At 41.8% G+C, this 17,648-nt stretch overlaps 1 long non-coding RNA gene across 2 annotated transcripts in view; it reads left to right on the top strand.

Annotated features, from left to right (window-relative positions):
• LOC117304323 overlaps nucleotides 1-17,648 on the top strand; it is a 34,869-nt gene that overhangs the window by 8,646 nt on the left and 8,575 nt on the right. For both annotated transcript variants that reach the window (XR_004520589.1, XR_004520590.1), the window contains exon 3: nucleotides 5,427-5,496. This is a non-coding gene — a long non-coding RNA (uncharacterized LOC117304323). The remainder of the gene's footprint in view (nucleotides 1-5,426; nucleotides 5,497-17,648) is intronic.

Here is a 17,648-nt window from a genome sequence, read left to right on the forward strand (position 1 = left end):
GACGCTAAGCAAAGTTTGATTATTTTTACACCACAAAGAGAACAGAAAAAATATTGAACTTGATTATGATTATTGTAATTTCGGTCAAAGTCATGCAACCCAACCTTCGTTGCAAAATAATTTGTAATATTTCGAGTTTTTCTTCCTTGACACTTGGATTACTTATAGTAGGTCAAACAAAATAACTACCGGTAACATTTTCAAAACAAAATGCATGATTAAGCAAACTACAGCTGGTGGGTTATTATGTGCATATAAAACCAGGGAAATAGTTGTGTTTGTTTTGTCTGTCAATAGAGTGAGGGCAACCCGTTCAAGCTTGAAGTGTTCACCTTCAGATAATACCCTCTTCAACTTTTTACCCCAAGTTAATAAAATGCAGTATTTTAATTTAAAAAAGCAACACACCTGATTAGTAGTGCACAAAGAAACATATGGTAAAGAGTCCGGAAGTAATTTAATGAAACATTTATTCGATCGATTGAATATTTGGAGAGGCAACTTTAGAATGCATTTATTCACCGGTATATTTTATGATAAGTTGTTTACCTAGGTGGTGTGGTTTGTTTACTGTATGTTTGCCCTTGACCTTGGCTTAATTTCATAAAGCCTGTAAGCACAAACACCTGCTAAGCACATGGATATCTTGCTTAGCAAAAACAGGTTACCAGCAAACATTCTTTAAAGTTTACACTGCTGCGACTGGTGCCCCACTCACATGTGCTTAGCAGATCAATTTGTCTAGCCATTTTCTGCTAACTTTATGAAATTGGGCCCTGATCACTCATACTCTGTGAGTGCGTTCGTTTAGCTGCCCTGTGTCTACCCCGGTGTGTGACGGGTTTTTTTCCAGGACGAACGTGTGCAGATAATTACCCACGTTCGTCCTGGAAAGAAAACACCGCCACACACCGGGGTAGACCCAGGGCAGCTAAACGAACACACCCTGTATGTGCGCGTTATCGGCGTGGAATGATGCATGCTGGTCTAGCTAACTTGATCGTTAGCTAGACCAGCATGCACCTAATTCAACGGTTAGCGCTTGCGCAGTGGGTATTTGCAATAGGGCAACCTTTGACCTATGCCAATCGCCCTTGAGGAATGTGTGTGTAATTTTCCAGATAATGTAAAATACATAATACGGTGAAGTGGTTGCTCTGCCCTTTGAATGAGAAACCGTTTTATTTTTTAAGTTATACTCTTGTAAGGATTGTTACGTTGTGTTTATTCCTCCATGGTTGTGCTGACATCCATACCGAGGCTGGCAGGGTAAATAGTCTGGTACCTTTTTGAATAATAGTGGTAATCGAATACAGGGATTGTGGTAAACATGACCCCTGCTTATTTATTTTTAATACACTAATTCCTTTTCCATAATACAACCATTTTACCGCAAGATCCTCTGATAGCACGCAACATCACTCCACGCCTCAGTATCCCCTTTATTCATCAACCCCCACTGGTATTAATATAAAAAATATAACCTTCACTATCAGACCTTCTTGGAACTCCCAGGTACCTCTTATTTTGACTTTGCCAAGGGGCCTGGAGTGTGACACCTGTCAAATGCATGGTGATTGGTCCATGGTGCAAGATTATTTCATCATGGCGTGTGTGTGTGTGGGGATACTTAGACTTCATTCAAGTCTGTTTCTCGTACGAGGTCCCTAACACATGTACCGCGCCAGTACTACAGTACACAGACACTTTAATCAATACAAGTGCGCCCTCACCGTCAAAATAAAGCTACTGCAGTAGCGATGGGTAAACAATAGTTTTCTGACGATGGCATAGTATTGGGACTTGAGTCAAGACTAGAGGACGTAGCCCGTAACGCCGCAGCGCTTTTATGACCTGTGGTTTGGCAGACTGTCAAAATGTCATGTAAGGATCCTCTGTTGATACTGAACAAAACATCTCTAGAAACTACAATAATATTCCAACAGATCCTGGTTTAGAGATAACAATTTGTTGACAAGGAAGTTGAATCCACGACTGGAGGCGAACATGATCCCCATCACTAAAACCAGAGAACGCAACAAACAAAACCAAAAATGTTTTTGCAAAGATTCTGTTCGGATGCCCAGAACGGATTTCCAGGTTTGTCGAAACTGAATATAGCCATGGAAGTATAATTATAACTGGATACCTATGCCTACAAATTCAGGTACCAATCTATCACAAGCTAATTAAATACTATACATGTATGGAAAATTGCATGCGAGTTTTCGAATCGACTAATAGTGTACCCCAAATAAGTTTTCTTGAAAGTTGCCGGTATAGAAAAGTATATATTTTTTTATGAGGCCTGCCTTCATTCTAACAAAATAGATCGACATCACGAGAGTTATTCCTGACGGAGCAAATAACTATGTCACATATTTATAATAGTTGTGACTTTAAAGCCATTGGACCCTTTCGGTACAGAACAAAAAAAAAGTTCACAGATTTACAAATAACTTACAGGGTTTACAGAAGGTAGTGGTGAAATACTTCTTTTGAAATAATATTCCATGAAATGCTTTACTTTTGGAGAAAACAGTAAAACAGTATCAATTCTCGTTAACGAGAATTACGGATTTATTTTAAACACATGTCATGACACGGCGAAACGCGCGGATACAACAAGGGTGGGTTTTCCCGTTATTTTCTCCTGACTCCGACGACCGATTAAGCCCAAATTTTCACAGGTTTGTTATTTGATATAGAAGTTGTGACACACGAAGTGTGGGCCTTGGACAATACTGTTTACCGAAAGGGTCCAATGGCTTTTTAAGCACTCAATGACATATTGCCTGTTTACAAAAGAGGCCAGCAGAGGCAGGCATGATAAAGTGTACAATATTCCTACGCAGGAGGAGCTTGCCTAAAGATTACGTCCTTGTAACATTGATGAACTGATAAATAACTGCATCAAGAAATATCTTATAGTTCTATATTGTTGACTATCTCAGGTTCTATATGCCAAGATCTATCTTTCTCTGGTACTATCTTAAAGTTTTGTTCCAATAACTATCTTGCTCATAAGTTAAACGTCAGTGACTACATTCCTAAGTTCTATATCAGGAACTTAAGTTCGGAACCTAATAATCGACATTCATAAGTTTTGCCCCAATAACTATCTTAAGTTCTCTCTCAAGAACTATCTTAAGTTCCTAAGTTATGAGGCCTTTAGGTAATTGTGTGTTGATACAAATGGAACTATCGATGATTGAACTTAGTCTCCGGGATTAATGTCGCCTGTATTGTTAAGTTAAACTGCATGTCCTGACCTCCACATCAACCTCTCAGCGTAAGATGTTATGACACTTAATTGTTTTCATTATCAAGTACACCCGCTTTAAGCAAAGTGAAGTTCGTTGCTCCTATGATCCATGACAGCCTTAGCTGATTTATTGAAGGGGGCCCTTCATCAGTCCCCGAAGGCATTAAGGAAGTTTCAGCTTGTATTGAAACCATATATCGTCCGGTTGAGTATTTGAGATGCCATTGGGGTGGGGGGGGGGGGTGAGCACTGAGCAATATAAAGGGGCTATAATCGTCGGTGATGGCGCACCAGAGGGATCCGTGATTCCCAACACTGTTTTGATTGTACTAAAGAGAAATTATACTGACTATAGTTGGCCACTTGAGTGCAGTTGAGGGGAAAATGGAAGAGGTTATACACACACTTTATTGCTTGATTCGATTTCAACAATGGAAAGAAGCACAATATGAACATGAACGTACACGAAACTCCCTGAAAACATAAACAAGTAGGCATGGCATACTTATTGTTTTCACAAAAATACAGTCGTCACATTTTGATGACGATTTTGGATGAGGATGTATCTTCTCATCACAAAACTCCAGAGGACCTTTTACCCTTTAAATATCAAATTGGCTGAAGTACAAAGCCCTTGTCATACCACAGCAACTTAACAAGGATACCATGTTTATATCTGACCACACAAGGACTGCCAATTTGAGAAAGATTTCACTATAGGGACTATAGGGTGCGTTCGTTTAGCTTACCTGATGGGTCGAACCCGGTGTGTGACGGTTTTTTTTTCCACGACGAACGTGGGTAATTATCTGCACACGTTCGTCCTGGGAAAAAAACCCGTCACACACCGGGGTCGACCCAGGGAAGCTAAACGAACGCACCCAAAAGAACAGTCCAAACATTGCTCTTTCACACGAAGTGCGATTTTAAATTTTCATAGCCGTGCTCAAATTAAGCAAGGGACCCTTGCTAAAATGCTGTCGTGTGAAAGGGCTAGTTCTCCTAGGTTGTGTTTAATCCAGTATTGCTAGTGTATAGTCACGTTCCCATTCGGTCTGTTAATGACGTTTTAATGCCATCAAAGTGATTGATAAACGCCCAGGGCGATGGGAGGGTAGTGTTTTAAAACTCGGTCGGTTCAATTACCCGCTTAAAGGGAAGGTATACCTTTGGTAATTACTCCAAAAATTAACGACTCTACAAATTTACATTTGTATTAAGCACTGCAGCTGTTGATATACATATCATCTTGAGAAACGATTCCCTTCGATGAATGCGGTTTTAGAGAGTGGGATTCAAAACCATTATTATTTGAGTCAATCTGAGAAACATTTCTGCATGAAACGTTTCTCAGATTGTGTCTCGCCACCACCTTTTGAAATTGTGAAATTTCCACAGGTATAAGTTGTATTGTATTATTATGCATCCATATAGGATGAAAAACAATCGAACGCTTCCAAAAACCAAGGTTTAATTTGCTTATTCTTTTCATTCCAACTTGATGGGTAGCTTAATGTTACCCTTGTTACTTAAAGGCAGTGGACACTATTGGTAATTGTCAAAGACCAGTCTTCTCACTTGGTGTATCTCAACATATGCATAAAATAACAAACCTGTGAACATTTGAGCTCGATTGGTCGTCGGAGTTGCGAGATAACTATGAAAGAAAAAACACCCTTGTCACACGAAGTTGTGTGCTTTCAGATGCTTGATTTCGAGACCTCAAATTCTAAACTTGAGGTCTCGAAATCAAATTCGTGGAAAATTACTTCTTTCTCTAAAAGTACTCCACTTCAGAGGGAGATGTTTCTCACAATGTTTTATACTATCAACCTCTCCCCATTAATCGTTACCAAGTAAGGTTTTATGCTAATAAATATTTTGATTAATTACCAATAGTGTACACTGCCTTTAACACGCAATTAAAAATGTCCTCGATGTGTACGTGCTTCTTGTTGCTGTGGAGATTGTTTACATTTATGATTTTATTGAATACCCAAATATAGCTTGATGTATAATGTCACCCTCCTCGCTAATGAAAATTGACAGACTCTCAGTCTCAGCAAAGGAAAAAATACACGTTTTATCTCTGCTGCTCTTTAGCTTTTTGTTCTAAAGTGAATCTAAATTAATAACAATTTTTTTTAATTTTTTTTTCCAGGAGTAGGATCTTTAAGTATGTTTAACGCGGGCTCCCCCATCACGCCGGAGAAACGTGTTCAAAGTGAAAGGTAAGTGCCAATAAATAACAAGAGCTTATGTACTCGCAAATAAACACCGAAGGTTGTGTCAATAAATACCCTTCCTTGACAGAAAAAAAAGAGATCTGGGGTGCTTTTTTAATGTCTGTTAATCTTCGATTTTTGATAACTGGAGTGTCACTGATCCGAGTTCAGTATGTTTTGTTCAGTATATTTGCTCAATGAATGTTATATTTAATGTTAGTATGATAGAAATGTTAACATAAGATTTTGTTTGACAAATAATCCCATAATTCATTTCGAAAGTAACGTCATACCCCCCCCCCCCCCCCCGGAAGCAGTTTCGTTTCACCTCAGCAGTCAGCACATATGCCTACTACAATCCGGAACTGTAAAACTGTAGAAAAGCTGATGGAGCAATTAATGTGGTTTCATTGTCGTTGTTGTGTTTTGTGTTTTCAAATCCTGGGCAAAATCCTGGTTTACGAAACCCCTTAAACCAGAGATATTTTGTTAAAACAATAGGCTATTTAAGAATATGGCTAAGGTGTAAAGGGCTTGTTGCTGCTGCGAACATGGTCTTATTCTTAGTGTTCAGTAAGCGTACAGTTTATACATCCTAATGGTGCACATGAGGGGACTGACTATCTTGCCCCTGCCTCCCTTGGTTAACGCTCGATAAACCAGCATAGGTTTGTAAGCCACCGTTGTGGTATTGGTCGGTGCAAGTCTCGTGATTACAGTATTAGAACAATAGGAGTGCGATATTCAAGCATGTATAGGCTAAAATGTTAAACATAGTTTGGAGAATTTTATTTTAAGTGTTAAATTATTATTAGTCTCTCTTCAAGATGTTGTTTCAAACTTAGTGCAGGTCACCAAAGCCTAGACGTGCATTGGTCGTTTTTAATTGTTGCCCTTGGGTTGGTAGTATTGTAAGTGTTTCTGATACTTCTAGGCATAAGTGACAGGATGCACCCGCCTTGAGCCGGAGGCTACGTCTTTATTGACAGAGCAACGACCTGACGAACACACAGCCAATATCAACGAGATAATTAGCCCTCGGCAACTTCACGTTTTCTCATATTTAGACTTGAACTGTTTCACCTTGGTATAATTTCAAATTTCATATTCCATTTTTTAAAATCACTTGTTTGTGGAGGTCTTGATACTTTACGTGTATGTTAAAACCACTTATACTGTACGTGATGTTAAAACCACTGGTTTTAACATACACGTACAGTATCAAGATCTCCACAAACAAGTGATTTTAAGGCCGATTTATAGTCGGTCGCGCGATGGTCGCGCGATGGATGGAAATCTTGCGCGCGATCCTAAGACTGAGGCCTAAAAACTGTGTCTTTTTATGATCGCGCGTCAAGATTTCCATCGCGCGATGTTGGTTAGCTCTGGCACTATTTGTTTTATCATTATCAATATTTATCGAGGTATATAGCCTATGTGACATTGATACTCCACTTGCACCGTGTGGCCAGGGGGACTCCTTGCCCCCTCCTGATCCCCCGGTGCCTGACACTTGTAAGAAGCTCGCTTGCCCCTCCCCTATCTGAGTCTATGGTCTGATCCTTGCTCTACAGTCTGATCCACCTCGCCCCTCCCTTGTAGAAAGTTGGCTTGCCCCTCCCTTACCTGACTTGTCTAATCCAACTTGACCCTCCCCTATCTGACTCTGGTCTGACCCACCTTGCCCCTCCCAGGTAGTAACCTGATAGGTCCCCCTTCCCCCATCTGCTGAGTATTGGTCTGATCCTTGCTCTATAGTCTGAACCAGCTTGATCCGTAAAATGCGGCTAGACAAACACAATTCGGGGTCAAAATGAGAGCCTTATTCCCCTCCTTACCCCGCAATGTCTGCTCAGACTGCCCCCTGTGTGTCACTCGTGTACCGTGATGACTCTGTGTTCACTCAGGGTAGGGGGACACCGATCTCTCTCATCATGGTGAAGTTATTCATCACGTCAGGATTAATCTCCGGTTCTGCTTTTCAAGTTGACTAAGTGGCCTTGCTCCGGGGAGGCAAACCCCCTTGGAGATCTCCGCTGCTCCTGCCCCCCTTGCTTCGTGTTGACCTAAAATCAACCCTCGAGAGAAACTTTAATCTGGAGGAGAGAGTTTCATAGTTTTCTGACTCGAGCTTCGTCAATCGTTAACACCCTTGGCTGGTAAGAGTTCTCGGTTGGTAACACTAGGCTGGTAACAGTTCTCTGCTTGTAACAGCTCTCCTGGTAATATTTCTGGCTGGTATAGTTCTCAGTTGGTAACAGTTCTCAGTTGGTAACAGTTCTCGGTTGGTAACAGTTCTCGGTTGGTAACAGTTCTCGGTTGGTAATAGTTCTCGGTTGGTAATAGTTCTCGGTTGGTAACAGTTCTCGGTTGGTAACAGTTCCCGGCTTGTAACAGTTGGTAACAGTTTTCGGCTGGTAACAGTTCTCTGCTTGTAACAGCTCTCCTGGTAATATTTCTGGCTGGTTCTCAGTTGGTAACAGTTCTCGGTTGGTAACAGTTCTCGGTTGGTAACAGTTCTCGGTTGGTAACAGTTCTCGGTTGGTAGCAGTTGGTAACAGTTTTCGGCTGGTAACAGTTCTCTGCTTGTAACAGCTCTCCTGGTAACATTTCTGGCTGGTAACAGTTCTCGGTTGGTAATAGTTCCCGGCTTGTAACAGTTGGTAACAGTTTTCGGCTGGTAACAGTTCTCGGCTTGTAGCAGGTTCTCGGCTGATAACAGTTGGTAACAGTTTTCGGCTGGTAACAGTTCTCATTTGGTATAAACAGTTCTCGGCTGGTAACAGTTCTTGGCTAGTAACAGTTCTTGGCTGGATGAAATTGTCCTGTCATATAAAGCAAGATGCCTATAACCAAATTCGACCTGACCTCGACTCTGACCTCGACTTAGTGATGGCGTTGACCTCCGAGGTCAGAAGACGAATTAAATATCGGAATTCACCACCAGTCAACCGTAGCAGTTGAACTTCCCCTTTCATTTTGATGAAAACAAACTGAGCTTTAGAACACGCTCCATTAAGTTGTAAGAGTCCTGTGATCGCGTGCTGTGACAGGATACCACAACATTAATTTGTTTTCTTGATTGTTATGTCGTCTTTCAAAATGACCAAATCGCTTCACCTCTAATTGATTTATGTTTTATGGTTTAAGTTGAACCGGTGATAACAACCAATGGATTTTTATCATCGAGTGATGCTATAAGAATTTATAACACCCTTATTACAAATATTCTGCCTTTTCATTGGTTAAGAGCGCGTCACACAATATGTCTTAGTTTTACTAGAACCGGCGGCCGTGTGATAGTGCATCGTTTGCCGTGTGCAGTACCCAGACGTCTTTTTTTACCCACCTCGAACCCAATCAGTTGCACATCTGTGTATTTGAAACGCGCGTACGAACGTTACGTGTACGGGGATGATAAATAGTCTGTTGGGATGTTATAAACCAACTATTGACTGCTTTTACTCGTGCTATGGTTAAAACTCCGACTCCCTCGGTGATCCCTGGACCGTTCCATTTCCCTCGACTGCGCCTCTGGAAAACAGAACGCTCCGGGGATCACCTCGGTAGTCGTATTTTTAACCATCTCGAAGCAGTCAATATTTGTATAATATCGTTTTTGGTAATAATTACTTATTCACATTTCTAGCGCATGTAATTTTGAACCAATAACACCTACATGAGACAATCAACCTTTCCTGCTGCAACCGCTACTCTGAGTACGAGGTAGCAAAGAGGATCGTACCCACGGCTCTTATTGTATGTCCATTGACGTTGGCATTACTCTGGCAGCCATTGAGCTCAGACGAACCATTGAGGAAGAAATAGGAACCGAGGCCAGATGCAAGGTTGCCATGAGAATTTTATTCAAAGATGTGATGTCTTTGCCAAATTACACGATGAATATAAAACATTTATTACGGGGGACACAATTAGGTTGCCGCTAAGTTGGGTTGCTGAACTTGTGTGCACCGAATCCCAGAGTATCGGAACGAAATCCGGCTGTTATTTTGAAATCCTAGTCTCGGATCCACAACATACAATAAGTAGGATTTTGAAACTTTGCATGGTGGGAATACGATATGGACAAGTTTGCGGTAACACCATGTGAGTTCAATGAGTTAAGGGGTGGTTCTGAAAAGGGCCGTTGGTTTCAACCCACAGTATTAACAGGAAGCCAAAAACAGAATGGCTGTACCTGGTATTTGTTCACAGTCATAACTTGGGAAAGTCACACATTACCAACAAAACTAGGTCTATTTTATGGGCCATTTATTTTAAGGAGCTAACGGGGATGTCCTGGTACTTGAAGTTACGGGTACCTGGTTGAAAAGTAAATGGGACTAGAGTGACCAGGGGACCAGGGGACCAGTATACCTTTATCCCCGCCTCCAAATGGTTCGTATGAGCATAGAAAAGGGTCCTTTTCTAAGGTATGAGAAACGATTATGGTTCCGTTTCATCATCAGCATCGTCATCATGGCTGAGTTGTAAACAGACCTGTGTTTCTCCTCACTCAGTGTTCTACTATGATTGGAAATACGCCCTATGATATGACTGTAATTCAAGGTATCCGGGCCCCGGTCATCCAGCGCCTGCTGCCCGGGTCTTCAGCAGGTATCAACTCCGGTCGCTTCGCCAGGGCACGCTCGGTCATTGACACGCGAGTCATCTGATTCAGATTGAGTACCTGCAGAAAGGAATGTAGTGTTTAGTCTTCAGGAGTTACACTGTTTTCTGGAATTTAGTTTTGGTTTAGTGTATAGGCTTTATACAAATGGAATATTTTTGTTTTCATATACTTGTAGTTTTTTGTATCACTAAATGATCTTTGCTGCAAAATTTGGGAGTTGTCAATATTTTGTCTGACCACAAGATTTAACTACGTTAACTGTCATACGAAACATCCGGACTCTGAAAAGATTCGCATTACATTCTAAGATACTCAAGGGTCAAAGTTAACCCGGATTCCGTGAACTTGTCAGGGTCAGCCTGATCCAGGGATTATTTATCGGATTCTGTGTAGGTTCTACTAATTTCTTGAACAATTTGACAAAGATGCCGGGTCACTGACCCCAAAGTGGGCCAGGCCTAACGGGACCCATAATCGGGGTCAATTCTGACCCGGGAGTGCAGGCCTGTGACCCGGGGGTGAAGGCATGGACCTATCCAATGGAAATGCAAACTTGTCGTTTTGCTCGTGAGGGTTATGTCATGTTTTCAGATTGTTTTCTGCGAATGTACTGATGGACTTCCAATATAGGCTATTGTACGTGTTACAGTGTGATAATCCTTCTGAATTGTCTTTGCTGCAGCCGGCCGGTTTGAAGTTTGACTCACGGGTTCTTAACCTAAAGGATTCTCCCGACTCCCAAGTTAATTGTCATCAACAAGTCTCCAAGGCTTTCTGTGGTCGAATGCTATGGGTTCATGCCCCTTCCGACTCATGGCTGATAATACAAATTGGTTCCGGCCGCTCAAAAATTTGTCACTGTTCGATTGAAGTCAATTAATACCTTTCTATACGGGGTTTACAGTGGCATTTACTAATCAACAGTAATAGTGAAAATTGAGCCTTTCCGTCATCAAGTGGTTCCGCGGACGGAAGGAAGACCCCCAACTCCGGCCCAGGATTTCTCTCTCTGCGCCAAGTGGTGACACTGTCAATCCGCAGCTCGCATTTCATTCATACAGGAACCTCGGAGTTTCTTGTTTTGTTGTAATATATACAATTACTGGTACTTCCATGCTGTTCGCGCCATTAGACGCCGGGGGGATTTGGGGTTCGGATCAGGACGGGCTGCCTGCCGCGCCGCGCCTCGGACGGGTTCCGCCCTAAACCCATCGCGTCGTCAACAACACTTTCACCAGAAAAACCGCATAATCTTCCTGTTTTGGCTCACAATTATTATTGCCGTTGCAAGACGATCAACTCGCCCTAGTATCCGGTAGTAACTCACTCAAGTATCAGTTTACGAGTGACGACAGTTCAGAAGAAAGTTTGCCAAATTGCATCTGACACTAGTTGATCGCTCCCGGCATCTTCGGACTCGTCACCATGCCGCGGGGCTTGGGACAGGGGAGTCATCGCTGCCAAACCCAGGCACCCTCTCTTTCTATTTTTAACCCCGGCTCTGTTTATATTGAGAACCTTGACATGATCGAAAGTGACACGGTACCAGAAACTGTTTCCCCCGATTTTGGAATTCTTTCATCTCTAAGCTTTATGTGGATCGCGGGCTTTTGGCAAGAAAACACACTGTAAAAGCATCTTGGAATTCAATTATATATAAATTTAGAGTAGGGTAGATTTATATCAGCGTGGCAGCACGCAGGGGACCTAGATGCTTAGAGTTGTTTAGAAAACACGAAGAGTTGAAAATTAGATTATGTTATGATCACTTTTACGGTCGTTGCATATTGATGTAAAAATATTGACGTACAGTTATAAAGGTAAAGGACACCTTCTGTACGAAGTTCGAGTGCAGTTCAATTTAGCACTTGTCAAAAAAACATCTGGTTTGAGTTGAAAGAGGAAGTTGAGTTAAATGGTTTTTGAAATCGTCAAACTTCCAATAAACATTGTTAAAACATCAACCACTGAAAAGCTCATCAAATTATATTTATGATAGTATTAGAGTGAAAAACAACGAGCATAGTGGCAGTCGAAGTAAACAATGAAAATTGTTGTGATCATCAAATGCTATTTTGTGATCTTCTTATGCTATTTTGTGATCATCAAGTGCAATTTTGTGATTGTTGTGGTTGAACGTGCTCAAGACCCCGACTACACAAACTGATGCCTTCTTTCTCCGAAGCAATACTATCAAACTTGATGAAGGTTTGGAAATGGTTAGTTGTTATGCAATGGTGTGTTTCTTAAAGGCAGTGGACACTATTTGTAATTACTCAAAATACTTAGCATAAAACCTTTCTTGGTGACGAGTAATGGGGGAGAGGTTGGTGGTCTAAAACATTGTGAGAAACGGCTCCCTCTGAAGTGCCATAGTTTTCGAGAAAGAAGTAATTTTCCACGAATTTGATTTCGAGACCTCAGATTTAGAACTTGAAGTCTCGAAATCAACCATCTAAACGCACACAACTTCGTGTGACAACGGTGTTTTTTCTTTAACTATTATCTCGCAAGTTCGATGACCGATTGAGCTCAAATTTTCACAGATTGTTATGTTTATGCTTATGTTGAGATACACCAACTGTGAAGGCTAGTCTTTGACAATTACCAATAGTGTCCACTGTCTTTAAAGAACACGGACGCGCTGGTATCGAGTACCTTGGTATAATGATACTGCATATAAATTAAACAATGTATTCTACAACAGGTGAGTCAGTTTTCTGTTAATGCTCAAGGAGCGGGGCAACACTGAGCAATCCCTGAAGACATGAAGTGGCACTCGCCCGTTGGTGCCACTCGCCCGTTGGTGGCGTCCATGCATGCGTCTGGTAACGCGAGCCGATGACAAAACCGATACCATGTAATAGCATCGCACTCGAGCACAGACACGCGTCTTGTTGAGTACATACAGTCAATGAAGATTATGATTAATAAAGCCTAGTGCTATTCACTTTGAGATGATACAAAATATAAAGGGGTTGTTGGTAGCACACAGGAAGCTGGGACGGTTGGAGGAGCGGGGCCTGGGAGACGAAGGGCGAGCCAGGCACGCCAGGCGGCGCGGTGAGGCGGTCAAGAGGCGGCACGGGGCCTGGCCGCGACGCGGTAGCAGCCACTTGGCGGTTCGAGATGAAACCGGAGGCTATGGTTGTTATTGGATGATGGGATGATAGGATTATTCAAGTGTGGACAGGGTGGATGAGGAGGTGGAGGGAATGAACGAGCGTTCAATGCCTGGAGATGCATTAGTATTCCCAATTAATCAAAATTATTAAATACTTGGGCAGTGTGGAACCAGCACTCATACGATTATATCGACATTACAGAATGAATGAGTAAAATAAAGCTGGTTGGATAAATAACAAGGATTTTTTTAATTTGCTCCATATTCAAAGGAACTTAAAACGATTTTGTGTGTAATTGACGAGTTGTTTGGAGAGTCCGGAATCCATTTAGAAAAAGCCTTGATTGAAAAAAATAGCAGGAGTCAAAGGGGCATTGGAAGGTCACAAGCAGTGTCAGAATCGAGTGTGCAAATCACCAGCATTTGAAGATCACAAAAATCACAAAATAGCATTTGAGATTACAATTGTAAAACAGCATTGGGAGATCAAAACGGTACCACAAAATAGCATAAAGATCACAAATTGGTAGGCCTACTGCCTTGGCCAAAGTTCGTAAAGCAAATTCCTTTGCAAGCAAGAAATAAATGGGTTACCAGTCACAGTAATGGTACATTTTTACGGAAGTTTGGCTTGTAACCTATTTGTTGTGGTTACATGCTTTATGAAATTGGGCCCTGATATGAACTTTATAATCAGTGAGTTTTGATGGAATCTTATCATGCAACCCCCCTTTTCCCAAATAATATTCACTGTCAATGAGACATTGGTCTGGTTCCTGTCTCCACTCTAGGTCTATACCACCCTCTGTGGTCTTTGCTATTGGATATCATCACCCTTAGCGCATGATATCTCCAGGATGACATCAACCATGCATGTAGGATCATAACAACTGTCAATGGTCAGGTTGGGAACAGTAAATACTCTCGCCTGTTATATACAGTCGGCTCTCGTAATATATAAAAGCACTGTTGAGAAGAGGTTTGCTTATAAAGAGTACATTCTGAAGTCCTGGATCTCATTTTGTGCTGTGTGGTTATTTGTTTTGCTGTCCTAAAAAATAATACGTTCCTGCTATATGAAGATGTTATTTAGCCCGTCACAGCATAGTGATCTTGTTATAACGAGAGTGGACTGTACGGCGAGGAGAGACTCTTTTAATGTGTCATAGTAATGTCATTTGCTCATTAGTTTTATATGAGCTGCATTGACCCAAGAATGGTCAGAAGATTGCTGTGTTATTCAGACTCTGGTAATGTTGATGATTCAGGCAGATTAATGCTGTGATCATTAGGCTGTGAGTTCCAATTCACTTTGCTGGTGATGACCCGAAGTTTCAGTGTATTTGACCCTGATCTGACATAGGCGGGTCAGACAGGTCCACATATTGAACCATTACGGCGTCCTTGGTTGAACCAGGGTTCACTTCATTCTCATTCGCCCATTCTGACATTCACCCTAAATTGAGTCGATTGACTCTGTTTGAGTCACTCTTATAATGGCGAGTCAGACAGGTCCAATTCATGAAAAAATACAGCTTCCCTTGTCAATATAGTTGAACCATGGTTGGACTAGTGGGCTCAGAACCTCGACCCTATTTGAGTCAATCTGACCCTAGGGTGTGCAACCTTATTCCCCATAGACCTTTTAGCAAATACCATTGCGCAAGCGCAGACTGTTGAATGAGGTGCATTGTGGGATAGATATGGATTTAATTTGGACACCAGCTAGACCACAATGCACCTAATTTGCGAAAAGGTTTATTCTCAGTTTGTAACAGCGGTCAGTTTTGATGTATATAGAAGTGATGAGTATACAGTGGTTAGGGTCAATTTACAGGTTGGCTCGGCCTCGGCATTACGCTGAGTCTGATTTATCTCAACGTGTATCCGGCCTGTGGTATTGACAACACTTGTCAACCTGGCTTCGACTCAACTTCAGCCTGCGGTTTGGCCGTCATAACATCACTGGTCAACTTCTGTCTGTCCCTCTGCAGCGTTCTCCCTTAACAGTGGTCCGCTGTCCCGAAACACTTGAGGACCAGTCAAATTTCTCCCAAGTGGCCCAGCTTGCTATTTCAGTCTTGAAGCACCCCTGTTCAATATGAAATATAACAGTGTTCCGATCCGCTGGACACAATGCTAGTTAAAACACCTGAAGACCAGGCAAATGTCCCCAAGTGGCCCAGCTGATTATTTCAGTCTTGAAAATCATCCCTGTTCGATATGAATTATGGACTCTATGAATAAGCTGATGACCTAGTAAAATGACAGGCTAACTGGTCACGCTGGCTTGTCACTGACAACGTTAACCCTGCTTTGTGAACAAAACTGGATGCAGCAGTCCAGCAACTCGGATCAGCCAATCGGTATATGGCAATAAAACCAAGGATCCCTCAAGTGGTCTATTATAATATTTGCACCATTGTATCTCACAAGCCTGAGAAAACCAGTACATAAGAATGCTTGTGAACCACAAACATAGCCCCTATCATCTTAAGTTAAGTGTTTTGTGTACTCGACCACTGCCTTTATTTCGCTGGAATTTGTACAAAGTGGTGTTCAATAAGTAAATGATCTGAACATGAGTTGAATCAGTCAAAACCTTTTCTGTAGTCAGTGTAGGTACAATAACTGAAGGTAGGCCATATACGCATTACGACGGATGCTGCGGCTGGCACTTGTCTTGATCCCATGTTGCTTATGAGCAAATCAACAAGGGAGTGCATATATCGCAGCACCAGACCATTAGGGCACAAGGGTTTTAACGTTGATGTATATTAAAGTTACTATTTACTCTTTTACTGTTTGTTCACAAGGCCCCAACGGGATTCAGTTGGAATACTGATAAAGCTGCAATTGTCCAAACAAACAAATCAAGCAACCAATCAATCATTCAATCAATCAATCAATTAATCAATCAATATAAATCAAATAAATGATATCCGTAAATACTAACCAAACCATTGAAAGTCGTATGTGGATAACAAATTTTGAAATTAATTTAGATGTTCTGATTTCTCTCAAGGGTGGTGATAAGATATATGCCTGGTTTGTTTTCAATAACCAGTTAAGTACTTTTCTTAGCGGCATCTCCACAATCCCTGGGCGTCAAACCAGCTGCCCGTCTGTATTGCAAGACATGCGGTCACCCGTTTCGACACAGTCAAATATTCCTGGGTTTATTTGACTGTCGTGAGCGGTCAACACGTATAGCGGTCGGTAAACCACACCATGATAGACATTGCGTGGCCAGACTAGAAGTCTGATACCCGACTCCAGATGTCGAGTTCAGAGAAACGCTGTAGGGGCCCATTCTGCAGTTTATTGGCCTGTCAAAATGTCCTGTCTGTCACTTTCTATAGAACTGGATTTCCCCCCCATCATTTCCTATTTTTTCTCTTCATTTCACCCCTTGATTTTCATCATCAGTACCATCATCCGCGGTGTTGGGAAACCGACCGAAAATTACTTATAATTGCCCCGGTCCGATGCAGCACGACGCCCCGGGTGTTAAGTGGGATTACCGGCGACTTCGCTCCCTCGCCACCCCTCGTCCCTCCTCCTTAATACCTCGTTCGAATCCCAGATATAAAACTCCTCTGGCAATTTCAATTTCCAAGAATCTCCTCTTTCTATTCATTTTTTTAATGAACAAAACTTCCCTCCTCTCCACATACCCCACATCATTAATATTATTATCCCCCATCTTCATTTTGCCTCATCGCATCTCACGCATCCGCGGAGTCGCCGAGCAAATCCGCGATTTTTCTTGGAATTCTTCTTCCCCGCTCTGCCTCCAGATGGAGCCCGTGACTCCACGGCGTCTAAAACCCTCTCCACGATCAAGGTTCTACGAATCGCTCATAATTGCATTTACGGCAGAGACTCAATGTGGACACTCGGTCAATACGGCGACGAGAGTCAGTCGAGTAGATGATGCGGTTCGTAATAAAGATGAGATGGCGAATGGAATTCGCCTCCAGCCTTTACTGTTTATGTAGTGTTCTCTATGGTGTTATACATACCAAACCAGCATGGACGCCTTTTTTTAACTGGTGACCGTTAATTTCAAACGGTGTGTCTGTACATGCTTGATTTCATCGTTAGGTTTTCATCCGATTAAAATCCTAATTAGTTTATTGGCTCTTTGGTGTATTGGTTTTTACACGTGATCCTATTTTCTTGTTTCAGCACAGTTCAAAAGTTCAATGCCCAACACTGAAGAGAAAGTAGTTATACAATGGTTGTAATGACAACACATTATGATATGCAATCTAAATGTATTAATTCCAAACAAAACTATTTACGTTATTCTTGCACCCAAATCGTTCTCAGAAATAATATTTGATTACCGTTTTGTGTATATTGTGTAGTGGAAATCTTTGTTTAAATGTGGTGGCT

Source organism: Asterias rubens, chromosome 21 (assembly GCF_902459465.1).
Source record: "Asterias rubens chromosome 21, eAstRub1.3, whole genome shotgun sequence".
NCBI lineage: Eukaryota > Metazoa > Echinodermata > Asteroidea > Forcipulatida > Asteriidae > Asterias > Asterias rubens.